General features: G+C 43.4%; 1 protein-coding gene across 1 annotated transcript in view; it reads left to right on the top strand.

Annotated features, from left to right (window-relative positions):
• The first annotated feature begins 79 nt into the window (after nt 1-79).
• KLF15 (KLF transcription factor 15) overlaps nt 80-18,307 on the top strand; it is a 35,735-nt gene continuing 17,507 nt past the window's right edge. The window contains exon 1 of the mRNA XM_082265771.1: nt 80-231. The gene's annotated coding sequence lies outside the window, so the exon portion shown is untranslated. The remainder of the gene's footprint in view (nt 232-18,307) is intronic.

An 18,307-nucleotide genomic window follows, 5' to 3' on the forward strand; every position in this document is an offset into this window, starting at 1 on the left:
CCCAGGAGCCAATAAGGCACCGAGCTGCGGTCGAGCCTTCTACAAGCCTTCCCTGATCCATACACAGTCATGTGATGATCCCAAGTAGTATTCCTGATCTGCAGGCACACAGTGAGGGTGAGTGGTGCTGCTGTCCCTGAGCCTATCACTGGCCACCAAGGACAAGCAAAAGGGTCAAGTTCAAAGCCCTGGGCTAATTCTCTGGGATCTGCTGTGTTACTGGACTGGAAGGTAAGGAGAAGGATTGCAGGATATTCTGGGCTGCCTCTGCACTTCTCTCCCTAGCATATGGTGACCTTCTGCTGCTAACATGGAGGGGAAAAGGGAGGGGGGATCTTTTAATTTTTGTCCTTGCATGCAATATAAAAATAATTCTCTGCCTAGCACAGAGTTGCAATTCTGTAACTTGTAGATCTGTCCTTTCTGTAGAGGATACTTTGTTGCTAAACCTGATAGTCCTGGATACAAAATGTCTGATTATTAAATTATTTATATGGCTATTGATTGTATTTACCAATTAGCACAGCATGCTGCACATCTGTGCAAAGGGATTTCCATAGATTTGCAGTATTTGTGTTTTTATTTTTATTAGTTTTGTTTTCAGTTGTTTTGCTCTTCAACAGACAGGAGAGAGGTTGTTTACTATACACTCAGCCTATAGGATGACAGGGGCAGCATTCCCTTCTATAGGGGGACATACTTTGTGACAGTGTTGAGTTTCACATGTATATATGACATAGAGGAATATACAATGTCACAGCCTGTCCCATGATAGATAGATAGATAGATAGATAGATAGATAGATAGATAGATAGATAGATAGATAGATAGATAGATAGATAGATAGATAGATACATAAATCAATAAATTGATTGATTGGTTGATGGATATAAATAGATAGATAGATAGATAGATAGATAGATAGATAGATAGATAGATAGATAGATAGATAGATAGATAGATAGATAGATAGATTCATACATACAAACATAAGTAAATTGATTGATTGAAAGATCTATCTATCTATCTATCTATCTATCTATCTATCTATCTATCTATCTATCTATCATCTGTAGTTATATCCATCAACCAATCAATCAATTTATTGATTTATGTATGTATGTATCTATCCATGCACACTTTCTGTATACATTGGCATATTTACCCACTTATGCTTAAATATATACCACACTTCTAAAAAAAAATTAGCAACTTTTTTTTGCAAGGTTTGGATTTAGATTCACCATTTTTTTTTTAATTTATTTGCTATCATTGGGGAATATTTATCAGCATTTCCACCCAACAGTCACACACCTTTCACCCAAGACACACACACACACACCTTTCGATTCACACACCTTTCATCAAAGATTCACACAACCTTCACCCAAGATTTACACAACTTTCACCCAAGATTCACACACCTTTCACCCAAGAGTCACACAACTTTCACCCAAGATTCACACAGCTTTCACCCAGGATTCTCACAGCTTTCACCCAAGAGTCACACAACTTTCACCCAGGATTCACACAACTTTCACACAACTTTCACCCAGGACTCACACAACTTTCACCCGAGTCACACAACTTTCACCCAGGATTCACACAACTTTCACCCAAGATTCACACAGCTTTCACACAACTTTTACATGCGCCCCCCCCCCCCCCCCCCCCGCGCGCGATTATGGGATTTGTTTATTCATGTTTTCACAATTTCACCAATGATTTAGACATTAAAAAAATATCTGAATCTTAGGTGAAAACATTGGTGAATAGATCCCAAAGAGTGCATTGTAGACATGTGTGCATGAAGATAGATAGATAGATAGATAGATAGATAGATAGATAGACAGACAGACAGACAGACAGACAGACAGACAGACAGACACCAGGCAATGACCATGTATAGTGTGCTGTACACAGTATAATTCTATATATGAATATCTTTGCTTTTCTAGGGGGACACTTCTTTCTGTCACTTTACATTTATGGAATAAAATTGATTGTTTGTATCTTCTACAACCCTTTAAATCGTTAGGAAATGATGAATAATATATTGGCATATGTTATATAACCAGATATTGGCAAACCATCTATTGGATCAATAAGTGCAATACATTACGTTGCATTTGTTCTATGTGTAATGAGGGGGGGGGGATTTAACTGTGGCAGTGCCAGGCACTCCTAGCCTTGGTGGCAGCACTTAGAGGCCACCGGTTGGCAGAGCTGTTGTGGAGAATGTTGACAGTATGAGCTGGAAGGGAGGGGGAAGGAGGGTTATTATCGGTCATGTGCAGTACTAGAGGCCAGGGAGAGGAGAGTAGGGTACAGCAGCTAAAGCACTCAATAACAGGCTGTACAATGAGCCATTCACAAACAGCACCAAGGCTAATCTGCCTTAACCGTGACACTGCCGCCGCGTAACCCCTTCCAAGCCACTACGCCACTTCGTCTTGGGAATTCAGCAGAAATGTTCTGCTCCTTGGCTGGTCTGGGTTATCTGATATTCAGTTATACTCTTAGAATCATCAGCTTGGAGCAGGAACTGCCGTATTCTATTAACAGACATTTCACAGAACAACTGTCAAAGAAAAGTTAAAACTTAACAGCATTCTTCAATCATAAACACAAGATGAGAAGCCGTCCTATGACCGCAATCTTGGGTCGGCGAGTAGCAGTGCCGTACACGCAATGTCATTCCAGTTTTTTCTAGCATTCTGTTCCTTTTCTGAGATGTTCACACCTGTCATTTTTAGTATGTGCTTTATCGTGTGCTTTATCTCTCAACAAGTGATGATTTGCATTTCTTATGATTCCAGTATAAATTCAACACAACAATGATAAAAGGGATTTAAATGTGAAAAGTATGCGTCGCAGAGGCCCCAGCAACACGCAATCAACACACAGTCATTTGCGGTGCTTTTTCATATGTGTTTAATAACAGCGAGATTAACGGTGGGGAGTTTGTACCCTGGGGCCAAATTAAAGGCTTTTCATCTAAGGCCAGCTGAGCATTGGAGAAACTTTTCTAAATCCTGACAAAAGTTTTGATTTTTGTCCATTTTTTAAACATTCGCAGATGCAAAGATCCCTTCTCTCGCAGCAGAAACTATTTTTGTTACATATGTTACTAGACGGATACATTTCAGATAAGGGTTTTTTTTTTCACACCTGCTCAATGGCAGCGTAGTGACGTAAGATCTAATGCCTGTGACTTTAAAAAGATGAGTTTACCAGCAGGACATTGAGCTAATAGTAGATGATCACATTCAATTTGGCTTGTTCTGTAATGTTAAAGATATGGTAGCTTAGAGATTAGCATTCCTGCTTGATGGGCAGCACAGTGGCTAAGTGGTTAGTACTTCTGCATAGCAGCACTAGGGTTGTTGGTTCGCAATCCCAACCACAGCAATGCCTGCCTGGAGTTTGCATGTTCTCCCTGTGTGGGTTTCCTCACATATTCCAAAGACATGCTGGTGGGCAAATTGACCCTAGTATATAAATGTGAGTTTGGAGACCTTAGATTGTAAGCTCCTTGAGGGCAGGGACTGATTTGAATATACAATATAAATGTGTAAAGCCTTGTGTAAGTTGAAGGCTGTAATAAATAAGCAGTGGGGTTATCCGTTTGCATCCTAAATATGACACTACCTGCGTGAAGTTTGCATGTACTCTGGTTTCCAGTCACACGCCAAAGATATGCTGGTAGTAGGGATGCGCCAATACCAAACATTTGCAGGTATCAAATGTCCCTACTCATGCAGATCAAACAGATACTTTGCAGTGCAATTTGCATCAATTTAAACTGAATTGATGTGAATCGCATGTGATTTGAACAGGAATGAGATGCGATTCCTGTCCGAATCACATCCAATTTCCCCCACCGCTCCCCTGTGTGTATATAGAATGGAAAGGGAAAGGGAAATCTAGTGGGCAGTTTATTAAAAATGTTTAAAAATGAATTAAATGTTTAAAAATCAAAAATGTTTTATCTTACATTAACCACTTCTGGACTGGAAGGATTTGCCCCCTTAATGACCAGGCCATATTTTGCGATTCGGCACTGCGTTACTTTAACGGACAATTGCGCGGTCGTGCGACACTGTACCCAAATAAAATTGATGTCCTTTTTTTCCTACAAATAGAGCTTTCTTTTGGTGGTATTTTATCACCTTTTTGCGCTACAAACAAAAAAAGAGCGACAATTCTGAAAAAAAAGAAACAACATTTTTTACATTCTGCTATATAACATCCCCCCCCCCCCCCAAAATGTAAAAATCAAAATTTCATTTTATGCTATTTTGTTTTCTGCTAGCGTATTTTGATTGTTTTGCGCAAAAGTTATCGCGTCTACAAACTACGGAAAAGATTTATATATCGTTTTTATTGTTTTTTTTTTTTTTTTACTAGTAATGGCGGCAATCTCGGACTTTTTGTGGGACTGCGATATTGCGGCGGACAGATCGGACCCCTAACTGAGATTTTTGACACTTTTTGGGAGACCAGTGACATTACTACAGTAATCAGTGCTAAAAATATGCACTGTTACTGTAATAATGACACTGGCAGGGAAGGGGTTAACACAGTAAGTGATCAAGGGGCTAAATGTGTACCTAGGGGCGTGTTTCTAACTGTATGGGGCGGGGCTTGTGAAATTATCACAGAGACCTGTGATCCTACATAGAAGGATCACAGGAGCTCTATGTTCATTCCAGAGAGAAGAACGGTCAGCTGTGTTTACAATAGCTGACTGTTCTCAGCGGGGAGCGATCGCGGGTGTCAGGCGGCAATCTGAGCCACCTGACCCACAAATCACGGCCGCTGGAGGTGATTACAGGGTTGGAGGAGATGTCTGGCGGTCCGCTCCCAAGCTGCCATCACTTCCACCCTATACCCACAGGGGTCCCGGAGCTTCTCCTCCAGCCCTCTGAGCACCTCCAGCAGCTGTGATTTGCTATCATTGCCAGGACCAGGACACCTATGCAGATTTCGATCTTGAGCAGATATTTAATAAAGTGAATTATAACTTTTTTTAAAACTCTGCCCACTAGATGGCACTTCCCTTTTTATACAGTACACACACACAGGAGCGGTGGGGGAAACCGCATGCAATTCAAACAGGTATTACACCACATTCCTCTTTAAAGAGGAAGTAAACCCTCCTCAGGAAGTTGTACCTATAGGTAAGCCTATGATAAGGCTTACCTATAGGTACTGTAAATATCTCCTAAACTTACACCGTTTAGGAGATATTTACCTTTAATGCAGCCAGTGACGTCACTGGCGCATGCGCTCTGAAGGAACGGCTGATCGTGCCGTTCCTTCAGAGCCCCGTGCCGTGACCGTCGGCTCCCGTGCGCGTGCGCGGGAGTGATGTCACCGCGGCTCCGGCCAATCAGATGACCGGATGCCGCGATCCCGGAAGACGGGCGACATGTCATGTCGCCCGTCATACAGGTAAGAGAGCGGCACGGCGGGGGCTCGTTCTAAGGTAAGTATTTCATAATGAGCTATTATGCGAAGCATACTAGCTCATTATGTCTTTCTCTTGCAGGTTGTAAAAAAAAAAAAATTTTTTTAAATGAGTTTACAACCTCTTTAAATAGCATGCAATTTTTTGCAGTGCGATTTGCGCACATTTATTTTGTACTGTCGAAAATCGCAGCGCAAAGTATCGGTACTCGGAATTGGCGAGTACTTGACCGAAAGTATCAGTACTCGTATTCGCCGATAAAAAAAATGGTATCAGTGCAACCCTAGCTGGTAGGTTAATTGTCTCCTGGCTCTGGTATGTATGTGAGTTAGGGATCTTAGATTGTAAGCTCCTTCAGGGCAGGGACTGATGTCAATGTACAATATATGCAAAGCACCATGAAAAATAATGGTACTATATAAATGCCTGTGATAAATAAAAATATGATGTTATATAGCTTGTCCAAGAAACTTCCTCAATCTAACTTTAAAACATGGACAACAGTTTTTGGATTTTCAAAAATGCTTGTTATCACCTGCTGCCATAGGTGTGCGCAGCCTATTAAATTAGGGTGTGCACCCCAAAGCTCAAACACATGTGTTTGTGTGTGTCTACATATATATGACCCCGACACATTTATCTCCCTGCCGGCACATTGAAAGGCAAGTGCCTAATGACTTCTATTATGGCAGAGCCAGTAAGAGAGAGATTTTTGCCATCTTCCTGCCAGCACAAAAAGTGATATAATGTACATGGGGGGATTAGGGTGTGCCCGGGCACACCTGGCACACCCTGTGCGCACACCTATGCCTGCTGCAAATGGTTCAAAGATTCCTTTTTTTTTTTTTTTGCTGCCTGCCATCTGTCAGGTTAGGATAGGACTTACAGTCCCTGAATTGGAGAACATGAACTGTTTCGGAGGTAGCCAAGTCCATCTGCAGAAGTTTAGATCTTTGCTGCATGGTTAGAACTTGGAGCTTGCGGTGAGCACATTGTCCCAACGTTTGTACAGATGTCCGCTTACACTAACAGACCAGCATCTGTAGCAGCGTGGTGCAGGCACCCAGCAATGTGTCAAAAAATTCAAACAGACCCCTCAAAATCTTCACAAACATCAGAACTTGGCCTGTGCTCTTGATTGTTCGATTGTTATTTTAATAGGACCGCTATGTGAACATGGGTCGGGGACAGACTGCAGCTTGCGGCAGATTCATTTTCAAAGGCAGAAGTTTTGTAAGAAGGATTAGATGAAGAATTCCAGAATAGCAGTTGTGGAATGCAAAAGCCTGGGGCATGAGTGGTGTTCCTGTGTCTTAGTTACCCTTGTTATGGTTAACCCTTACCAAGGTGAGCTCCAGGCAAGATTGTACAATGGTAGCTTTCCACTTATCTAGTAGTAGATAGTCACGTTCACCTGGACCAGGAGTCTTCAAACTATGGCCCTCCAGTTGTTTAGGAACTACAATTCCCATCATGCCTGGTCCTGTCTGTGAATGCCAGAGTTTTACAATGCCTCGTGGGATGTGTAGTTCAGCAACAGCTGGAGGGCCGTAGTTTGAGGATCTCTGACCTGGACTTCTTCTGTAATGATGAAGGCATTTTATAGCTTCTTCAAGCCTCAAAATGTCTTCATCATTACAGAAAAAGTTCAGTTGAATGTGAATAACTACTATTAGCTCTACCATGATCTGAATAACTGAGAACCTTCATAGACAGCTGGTCACTTATCTAGTTGTAGTTATTCATGTTCAACTGGACACTTTTTCATAAGGTTGAAGACATTTTGTAACTTCTCCAAGACATACAATGCCCTCAACATTACAGAACAGGTCCAATTGAATGTGACTGACTACTACTAGCTGCACCACACCATGACCTGCATAACAGAGAACCTTCATAGACATAGCTGGTCACTTAGTAGTAGTTGGTCACATTCTTTTTTTTTTTTTTCCATAATGTTAAAGACAATTTGTAAATTCTTCATCCACACAATATCTTCAACATTATAGAGCAAGTTCAGTTGTATCTGACCAACAACTACTAGCTACCATGACCTGGACAAATGAGAACCCTCATAGACATAGAGTAAAGCTGGATACACACTATACAATTTTCTTTGGATTTTTTCCTACAGACTTACCAAAATCATTAATATGGGGTCAGACCCACTCAGTGGCGTAGCGTGGGTTGTCAGCACCCGGTGCAAGGCAAGTAATTTGCGCCCCCTAACCCGTGGGATTTTAGCACTCGAGTCTCTTCCACTAGATTAGTTAAAGAAACCCTTACTCCCTAAGCACATGTATTGTTTGTTATGAAAATACTGATGTAGTTAAAGTAAAATGCATCTAAATACAAGTTTGAATGACCAGTGTGCCCCCTTTCAATGCAGAAAGACCAGCGTGCCCCCTTTCAATGCAGAATGACCAGCGTGCCCCCTTTCAATGCAGAGAGACCAGTGTGCCCCCTTTCAATTCAGAATGACCAGCGTGCCCCCTTTCAATGCAGAGAGACCAGTGTGCCCCTTTCAATGCAGAATGACCAGCGTGCCCCCTTTCAATGCAGAGTGACCAGCGTGCCCCCTTTCAATGCAGGATGACCAGCGTGCCGTGCCCCCCTTCAATGCAGAGAGATCATCGTGCCCCCTTTCAATGCAGACAGACCAGTGCAGACAGTGTGTGAACTGTGTATGTCAGAGTCAGACAGACTCCAAATGTTGCGCCCAGTGCGGCCGGCCCCCCCTGCACCCCCCACGCTACGCCACTGGACCCACTTTCAATTTGTATGCAATCAGGCAAGCCCTTATACTACATAGTTGAAGGTAAATCTAAAGGAAATCTACCAACAAAAGTTGTATAGTGTGTATACAGCTTTATGGGCCATACACACTATAAGATTTTCTGAAGACTTTTTCCTTTAGATTTACCAAAACCAGATAATATGAGGTCAAACCTAAACACTTTCAATTTGTGTGCAATCTGGCAGGCCCTTGCAAAACATTGAAAAGGTAAATCTGAAGGAAAAAGTCTTCAGAAAATCTTATAGTGTGTATGGCCCATTAGTCATTATCAATTGGACTTGTTCTGTAAAGCTAAAAACATTTTGTAGCAACTCCAAGCCACAAAATGTCTTCAACAAGTCCAGTTGAATGTGACCAACATCTATTAGCTCTACCATGACCTGGAAAAATGAGAAACTTCAAAAAAGGTTTAGTTGGGTCTAAAACAGCCTTGGTGCGGCAGCTCTCTGAGCAGGGCTCTTCCCAATCATGGGTTCACCAGGGTTGAGTAATCTATGTGTATATGAACCAGAAAGAGTACCTATATTAATAATATACATACTTAATCTCCCATTACGTGCGTTTGGTGCCCCTTCGGGTTCAAATCCACATAGATTACTGCACAAATAGTGTGCCTGCCTTGTAAGCCCAACGTTGTGCCCATTCATTGCCTTCCTGTATAAAATATCAATATTACAATGGCAACATTTCCTTAGTAGACTGATTTTTGTGAACCCATAGTTAGTATATATAGTCAAACTGTGTCAATATGAAGCCCATCCTATAAAGACTTTGTGTTGAGCAACAGCTAGACTGTAGACCAGGGAGGGAACAACACAACAATTTTGTTAATGAGTCTTAGCTCTCCAACTCATGCTAAATCCTAATAGAATACATATGGTTTCTCAGTTGTTTATCCAAGCCCTGTGTGCAAGAAGTTGTAAATTCTCAGCTATAAGGATGCACAATGTCCTCTCTTTTATTTTATTTTCAGAATAATGAGACACTGTTTTCTTCATTCAGGTATTTTTGATGTTACAACCTGTCATAGGCATTTAACCTACAAGGAAACTTGTCAATTGACAAAGCAAACTAAGAAAATTGCATAAGCAGAGAGGATACCTTTGTTAAAAACACGTGTCTAAGCATTAACTACAGTAGATCTAGAGATATACCGTAGGCTGCTGAAATGTCATGCACATTTCAATGCTTCTTGTAAAAGTAAAATTTTGGTCTAACCCTGGTGGTCAGTAAGCCTGTCCATCTTAATAAGAAACCAATAGGAAGATGTTCAAACCTGACCATATCTGTTTTTACTGCAAATACACAACAAAGAGGACAAAACGGACTCTATCATGTACCAGGATCCTGTAGTATTTAAGTGCCAATGCCTTTCAAAACCAATGTCTCTGTGTTTGGGTGGGCACTACTGAGTCTTTGGTTTCTTATAACTTTTAGGAACCTGAGTTGTGAGATTTCCTTGCCGTGGTTTGTGTCTCTCCCGCAAGGCCACACTAGAGGTGTCAAACTCTTTCGATTGGATTCCAAAATGATCTGTTTAATTTGCATTATGGTGAAACCATTGGGTGAGATGGACACATCAACACAGAAGGCAGGTAGTTGGAACTTGGAATGCTGGTTGGTAGATATTATCACCAGAATCTCCAAGGGTTATAATAAGCCGACCTGCAAATAATACCACTGGTAAGATGCAAAATGATAGTATCAATTTTGGTGGAGATGACCTTTTATTGGGCTATTTGGCCTATGAGTGGCGACCTGGGGATCACAGATAAACACTATGGGTCTGGAACCCCACTGTGTGAAACTGCATTAGTCTACGACACCACTCGTCTTTTTTTTTCTGCACATCAACTCATGGGTTAGGGGCCGTACACACGGACCAAATATCAGGCGGTATTGGCAGGTTCAATAGAAACTGGCCGATATTCAGCCCGTGTGTATGGCAGCCGGTCTGAAAGAAGCGGCCGAACATCCGGCTTCTGTCGAAGGGGCATGACCGAAAAAGGTCTGCCGATTGGCTGAGAGTGCTGACCGGTGTGTTCTGGAAGGTGGGATGAGGGCATCGGGGGGCGTCCACCTGTCAGAACACAATAGCTGAGCAGCAGACATTGCTGTATTAACATCGGATTGTTAGTAAAGGATCTCTTCCTGACCTCTTCACTTTTTATCCTTCAGCCCATTGTGGTGAAAAAAAAAAAAAACTATTAGTGTGTACCAGGCTTTAGGCCTTTTGGCCAAGACTAGGACGATTTTTGGTTACTAGGCTGCAAGGCCTAGCCATTGTCTTGCACATTTGCACACTATTTATTTTCTCCATGTGTTTTTTCACTGCCTTTTTTTATTTTTGAGTCTTCTCAGAACATTAAGGGGTATGAGAAATGATTACGGCCACACACACCTACACAGGTTGAACTGGATGGACTATTGTCTTTATTCAACCTCAACTACTATGTAACTATGAAGTCTAGGGGAGGATGCGTGGCCATTAGGTTCCTTTCCCACCTATGGTTGGCTTTGGCTGGTAACGCGAGGAGGCATCCACCAGGATTTTTGGCAAGTTGAACCAGTGTCCTTGTCACTGTCAGGAGCTTTGTGTCCTGACAAAGGGTCAGGGAATTCCTTCTTTTCGGGAACCAACGACACATCCTGTGAATTTTTTTGTGTGTGTTTCACATGTACTTTCTTGGTTCACTTGGTGTTTGGTTTTTGAGCACCATGGGCTCGAAAGAAGAAGGAAAAAGAAACCTGCCCTGAAGTCTAAGGGGAGGATATGTGGCCATTGGGTTCATTGGGAAGGATGAGAGAGGGTGCTGCTCTTGCTTTCGGAGAGCCTTCACCTGCTACTTCACGGTTGGCTTCAGCTAGCTACATGAAGAGGGGTCTATGTGTTAGGACCAGTGTGCCTCTCTGTCAGGAGCCTTGCCACTCTAAGGGTAAGGGAAGGGTCGTTCCTCTTCGGGAGGGGACCAGTGACACACCCTGTGTACTGTTTTGATTTACTTGATACAGGCTAAAAACAAATTGGCTTTATAGGCAAGCGGTAAGGCGGGTTACGTATGTCATATGACCCTGCTGATGCTACTCTTTATATGGTTCTCTCTATTTCCAATACATTACCCTTTACCATGATGGATTTCCATATTGCAGCTGCTTTCTGTGTGTTCCCCAACTGGAGGAACTGCAGATTTTCAGATAAAAGTAATTTTCGGCCTCCCGTTAAGGATCCTGCCAAACACAAAAATGTTAATTGCCTCCAGAGTCTAGAGTCAAAGGACATTTGGGATGATTTAAGGGGAACATCTACTTTCCACAGTTGGGTGTGTGTAATTCCTGTTTTTTATCTCTGATCTGACAAGCTGCCTCTTATCTGCAGGAATATACACAAGGGACACTTGTCAGGTGTATCAGCTTATGAGTTTAGCACCTCTGCATGTCAAGTTTATTACTCACAAAGCACTGGGAATGCGTTTTTGGACTTTGTTGAAAAACCATTGCAAAGAGCCGCATTGCAAGTAAGGGCTCTGATACAGTGCCCAGCTGATCATACACTATACCAGTGGTTCTCAATTCCGGTCCTCGGGACCCACTAACAGGCCAGATTTTAAGTATTACCTTGGGGGATGCAGACTAGAATACTGCAATCACTGAGCAGCAAATGAGATCACCTGTGATGTAATTTAGTTATCTTGCAAACCTGGCCTGTTGGTGGGTCCCGAGGACCGGAGTTGAGAACCACTGCACTATACAACCTAATTGTACAATCTCCACTGGACCTTCTGTCATCTATGTATGTGTAAGGACTCGCCTGATTTGATACTAATAGAATTAATTGTTTAGGGTTGTCCTCATTATACATTTTTCAGTTTTGGCAAGAAGATCTACAAACCAGATTGCATAGTGTGTGGCAAAGTTTAAAAGGACCTGTAGTCAAATGTTGAACCCAAATTCCAGCCAAAACGTTATTTATTTCATTGATTCTGGATGGAACGGGGGGAAAGATTAAAACTTCCATCAATATTTAATAACTGTCTGTCTGTTTTTTAAATCTCCTATCTCTCATCATTTCCTTTCAAAATTACACCCTGCCCTACCGTAATGCACCTTGAATCTCCCCAATCTGATTTTACAACCCCCTTAAGCTCACCACCCACCTTAAGCCCCGTACACACGCAACGATTATCGGCCGACCGATCGGCCGACTTTTGTCCAGTGTTGTTGTGTTGGTTGGAATGTGCTCTAGACTGCACACAAATTTTCTCGGCCAACAAAAATCTACTTCAGAAGTGATGTCATGTGATGGTTTACTTTCCGTGTGTTTTTTCTTCTCTGAGCATGCCTAGACTTGCTCATCAGATTTTTGTCTGCTGAAATCTGTACTGACTGCACGAAAATCGGCCGTTGTGGTGACGGCCAACAAAAATTTTATAGCCTGCACACCAGATTTTATTCGGCCGAAAAGTCGGAGTCGGTTGTCGAAAGTATCATACTAACAAGCTGAAAAACGGCCGATCAGACGTTGGCCGAAAATTCACGGCCAACTATTGATGCGTGTGTACGGGGCATTACAGTCTGATTGGATACAGGTTGATTGGATTTTTTAGGTAGTCCTTACATAACATACAAAAAGTTTAGAAAATTCTAGGGTATGGGACTTTTAAGGTACTCACTAATATAGTATGAATGACAAGCCTATATCCAAGTTAAAAACATAACATCCATGAAGTCATACATGTATGACTTCATGGATGTTATGTTTTTAACTTTATTCAGTCACATGTTTGTATGTACTAATAAAAATTAATAATTTTACATTTATATAAGCGTTCTTTGCTTTCTTTCTAAGGATATGGCTTGTCATTCATACTATATTAGTGAGTAACTTAAAAGTCCTATACCTTAGAATTTTCTAAACTTTTTGCATTTTTCAGGGATGTTGGTACTCCATTAAATCTGCTTATAGCTCCTCCCACTTTCTTTCAGCCTCATATAACATAGTTTTGGTAAATCCAGGTCTTTTTTTCCTTACCAGAGAATAGGTGCAGAAACCCCCCTCTTCTGAGTCACTTCTTGTCTCTGCCCCCTACCCACCTCCGAGCACCATGCCTAGGTTCTAACCCCTCCCAGTACCAGCCCTTTTAGAGAATACAGAACCAAGTACTATTTTGTGGTGTTAGGTAATTTGTATGGACTTTGTTAAAGAGAACAAGAAAGGTCAATAAAATAGATTTCCTGTAGCTAGCAATGATGGACCCTCCAGCAACAACAGATCCACCCCAGCAACAATAGATCTTCCACCAGCAACAATAGACCTCCCCAGCAACAATAGATCCACCACCAGCAACAACAGACCTCCCCAGCAAAAATGGATCCCACGGCAAAAATAGATCCCCTCTAGCAACAATTGATTCCCCAGCAGCCCACATCAATAGAACCTCCAGCACACCCACAGCATCCCTTGCTATTACATACACTCAGTGCTGGAGGTGCTGGAACTGTGTTCCCCCACGTTCCCGCTGAAAAAAAGCCCTGGGTAAATCCAAAATTGATAGTTGAAAGATTGTATAGCCAGATTGTAAAGTATGCAGGTCCTTGCTATAGTCATAATTGTTGCTAGATTTAAAGAAGACTGTACAATCGGATTGTAGTGTGTGATGAGCTTAGGGTTTACCAAAGCTAAGCAGCCTGATGTGTTTGCAATTTTTTAATTTGCATTTTTAAATGAATGATGGATCTGCTGTACTGAGAATACGGCAGCTCTGATATAACTATATCACTCCCCCCAAACCCAATAATAATGCCATACTGCTAATGTAGAGTGACTTGCAATTCTAAGCTTTTCTAAAGAGAAGAAAGTATCCTAACGGGAGGAAAAAATACCGTCCGTCACAAAGAACAAGAGATCCTGATTGGCTGAGCTGGGATCATGGCATGCTGGTAGGGTCATGCCTCTGATTAATAAGTAACACTTCAAAGTCACTGATAACATTTGAACAATCTTTCCAGCTCCGGAATGAGCACACATGGCATTGGGGAAGGGGGGGGGGGGGGGGTTGCGCGATCTGTGGCTCAGCTGATTAGTTCTTGTTTGTCCAGTTTTCTAAATTTTCAGAGCGGAATATATTTGCAGCTTTTAGAAAAGGAACAGGTGCAACTGTTACAAGCGTCCCAATATCGTTCAATGACAACCGTGAATATCATATTCAGTTATTGGTAAGCCGGTAATTAAGACCTGGGGCCGAGTCGTGGGGTAGGCAGAAGAGGCGGCTGCCTTGGGTGCTTTAGCGGGAGGGTGAAAAAAGGGCAGGACCTGCCACCTATGCTAAGGGGGTGCATTTTGGCCTTTTCACATTGAGTGCTAAAGGACCTTGTCCCTGCACTGTTAGCACTATGGGTGTATTTATAAAAAAAAATTTGCAGAGCTGTTTGTCCAGTACAGGGATATCTGCTTTTTGCCCCGGTGGTCTATATTAGTGGTTCTTATCCACTTTGCCACGGCCCTCTCCTAGGCCACAGCCTCTTCCCTCCCGAGCCTCCAGCCAGCTGCTAATCCCCTAAACTTCCATAGTACCACCCAATCTACCACAGTGCCCCCTGAAAGCCCTTAGCTTCCACAGTGCCCCTCAGTCCTCTGTAGTGCCCCCTAGCTTGCTGCAGAACCTCCAGTTCTCCACAGTGCCCTCAACTTCAAACAGTGTCCTACAACTGCCTACAGTGCACTCCAGCCCCCACAGGGCCCCCTAGATTGCTGCAGAGCCTCCAGCCCACAATAGTCCCCTTAACTTCTGACAGTGTCCCACAGTGCCTTACAGCTGCGTACAGTGCACCCCAGACCTTGCTGCATCCCCAAGTTTGCTGCAGAGCCTCCAGCCCACAATAGTGTCCCCAACTTCTGTCAGTGTCCCATAGTGCCTTACAACTGCCTACAGTGCACCCCAGCCCCTGCTGCGTCCCCAGGTTTGCTGCAGAGCCTCCAGCTCATAATAGTACCCTAAACTTCTGACAGTGTCCCGCAGTTCCTTACAACTGCCTACAGTGCACCCCAGCCCCTGCAGGGCCCCCTAGTTTGCTTCAGAGCTTCCTGTCCTCCACAGTGCCCTCAACTTTCAACAGTGTCCCACAGTGCCCTACAACTGCCTAGAGTGCAACCCTGCCCCTGCAGGGCCCCCCCAATTTTCTGCAGAGCCTCCAGCCCACAATAGTGCCCCCAACTTCTGACAGTCTCCCGCAGTCCTTAACTGCCTAAAGTGCACCCCAGCCCCTGCAGGGCCCCCTAGTTTGCTTCAGAGCTTCCTGTCCTCCACAGTGCCCTCAACTTTCAACAGTGTCCCACAGAGCCCTACAACTGCCTACAGTGCATCCTTGCCCCTGCAGGGCCCCCCAATTTTCTGCAGAGCCTCCAGCCCACAATAGTGCCCCCAACTTCTGACAGGTTCCCACAGTGCTCCCCAGCCCCTGCTTGACTCGAAAATCACTTTTCAGAGGAGCAGCAGTGCCTGTTGCACTTAGTTGCATTCGACAGTGGCACCCTTGGGGCTCATTCACAGGAAAAGTTGGGGGGTTGGATTCAGTGTGAAAGCAGCCCTATACTCTTATGCCCGGTGTAATGACCTTACCCGAAGATCTCTTCTTTCCTTCTGCTGGCACCACTCTGGAGACCGCTAGCCGGGATAAGAAATGGAGTGCAGTTGGTATCACTCTGCATGGGACAGGAGTCAGCACTACAGAAAAGGCATCGGCTTATGTGGCTCTAGCTTCCTACTACAGGTAGTCCCTCTGCATTGCACTCTGTTTCATGCACTGGAATGGCGGGTCATCAAGCCCAGACCGCGACCTACCAGTCACCTGTCCGTGATATACTGGTTGCTGACCCCTGTTCGAGAGGGATTCCACAGGTATGGTAGATACATAGTTATATTGCTCCAACCTGGACCAATGCAACTGTAAAATATCCATACCTGGATTTCTTCTTTAACTCTATTTGATCGGTATCAGTTATATGAAATAAATACAGTCGGTGCTGCTGGAAATCAACCATTTAGAACCCACATTTCATTGACAATGCCAATCCGACTACGATAAGCTGATCAAAAGCCGCACACAGATTTTTAATTTTGCAAATTTTGCAAATTCTCCTGATTTTTTTTTTTCCCATTTGACTCGTTGAGATGAAAACAATGTTTTTCCCCGTTCTTCTTTAACTTGAACTCAGCAGAGGCTTACCCTGGGAACGGGTTGGGGGGGGGGGTTAAGGCCATCTATAACCCTCCATTGACTATTCATGTTCAGGAGCAGCGGTGTAGCATGAAGAATTGGGGCCTGTGCTGGAGGCAACATGACTGGGGTTTTCATACATGCACAGTCACGGCCCTCATATGATGGGGGGGGGGATGAGTGGTACTCTTGTAATGCTTGTAATTTTTCTCAGAAAGGGCCCTTTATCTGTGCGCCCCAGTGGAGCCAGCAATCTCGGCCTGTGTGCGCGGAGCTGATAGCCAGTTCCAGCTCGGTCCGTATGTCCCTGCATCAAGCCGTCTCATTAACAAGACATTCCTCCTTTCATTTACCACTTTTTGGGGCCAAAGGGAGTAACGATACAGAATGTTCTCAGAGTTCTCCTGGCTGCTATGAACACCGATGACTTCTAGAGTTTATTTAAAGGGAACCTGGCTCCAATAAGTGAGAGCTTTGACATACAGCAGGTCCCCCCATCATACAAAGAAATGTTTTTGTTGACTCTATGAGTGGCTGGAATAATGTTCCAGTATGAAATTCACTCTTGGTGCGGCTTTTAGAATAAAAAATAAGGCGTCCAGCCAAAACTTTTTTTCTTCGTTTTTGGTTGAGTAGGGAAGGGTCGGAATTCCTGTTGGGTTTTTATACAGAACTCTGTTAGCAGGATTTACTCACACTTCCTGTCCTATAATGTTTTATCAGATGGGAAGTAAGGGTAAAGCTGGTCATACATCGAGAAATCGATTTGTAGACCAATCGCTGATTTCTTTATCAATAGTGTGCTTACTGCAACAGTCCATTTTCGTTTCAAGATCGAAAATGTTTCTAATCATTTGTAGGCTAATTATTAAAAAACAAAAAAAATTAACCACTTCCCGCCTGCCCGCCTGCCCGCCCGCCCGCCGCCTTTTTACTGCGGCAGTGCAGCCCTCCTGCGCGAACCGTCGTAGACCTACATCAGTCACGCGCCTGCAGCTAGGGGGCGAGCGCGCACCGCCGGCGCCACGCTCCCGTCATCATTTGGCAGTGGGGACTCTGATGCACAGGGCAGGCGGCTCTGATTGCCGCCTGACACCCGCGATCGCTCCCCGCTGAGAGAGAATAATGGTCAGCTGTTGTAAACACAGCTGACCGTTCTTCTCTCTGGAATGATCATAGAGCCCATGTGATCCTTCTATATAGGAACACATGTCTCTATGATCATTTCACAAGCCATGTATATTAAAAAAGAATAGCGCACACATGCAAAAGAAATGACTATCAAATATGGAGACAATCCATAAATAAAAATGGGGGTTTGGTCCCACCATATGGCCATATCGTGCTCAAGCCCACCACTACGTCAAAGTACCCCATTTCACAAGCCATGCCCCCCACAGTTAGAATCACTCCCCTAGGTACACATTTAACCCCTTGATCACCCACAATGTTAACCCCTTCCCTGCCAGTGTCATTAGTACAGTAACAGTGCATATTTTTAGCACCGATTACTGTAGTAATGTCACTGGTCCCCCCACAAGTGTCAAAAATGTCAGTTAGGGGTCCGATCTGTCTGTTGCAATGTCGCAGTCCCGCTAAAAATCGCAGATCGCCGCCATTACTAGTAAAAAAAAAATAAAGCAATAAAAATTACATAAATCTTTCCCGTACATAGTAGACGCAATAACTTTTGCGCAAACCAATCAAAATATGCTTATTGCAATTTTTTTTACCAAAAATATGTAGCAGAAAACAAATTGGCCTGAAATGTTAAAAAATTTGGATTTTTTTTTTTTGAGAATGTTATATAGCAGAATGTAAAA

Source organism: Pelophylax lessonae (assembly GCF_965119305.1).
Source record: "Pelophylax lessonae genome assembly, chromosome: 8".
NCBI classification, from domain to species: domain Eukaryota; kingdom Metazoa; phylum Chordata; class Amphibia; order Anura; family Ranidae; genus Pelophylax; species Pelophylax lessonae.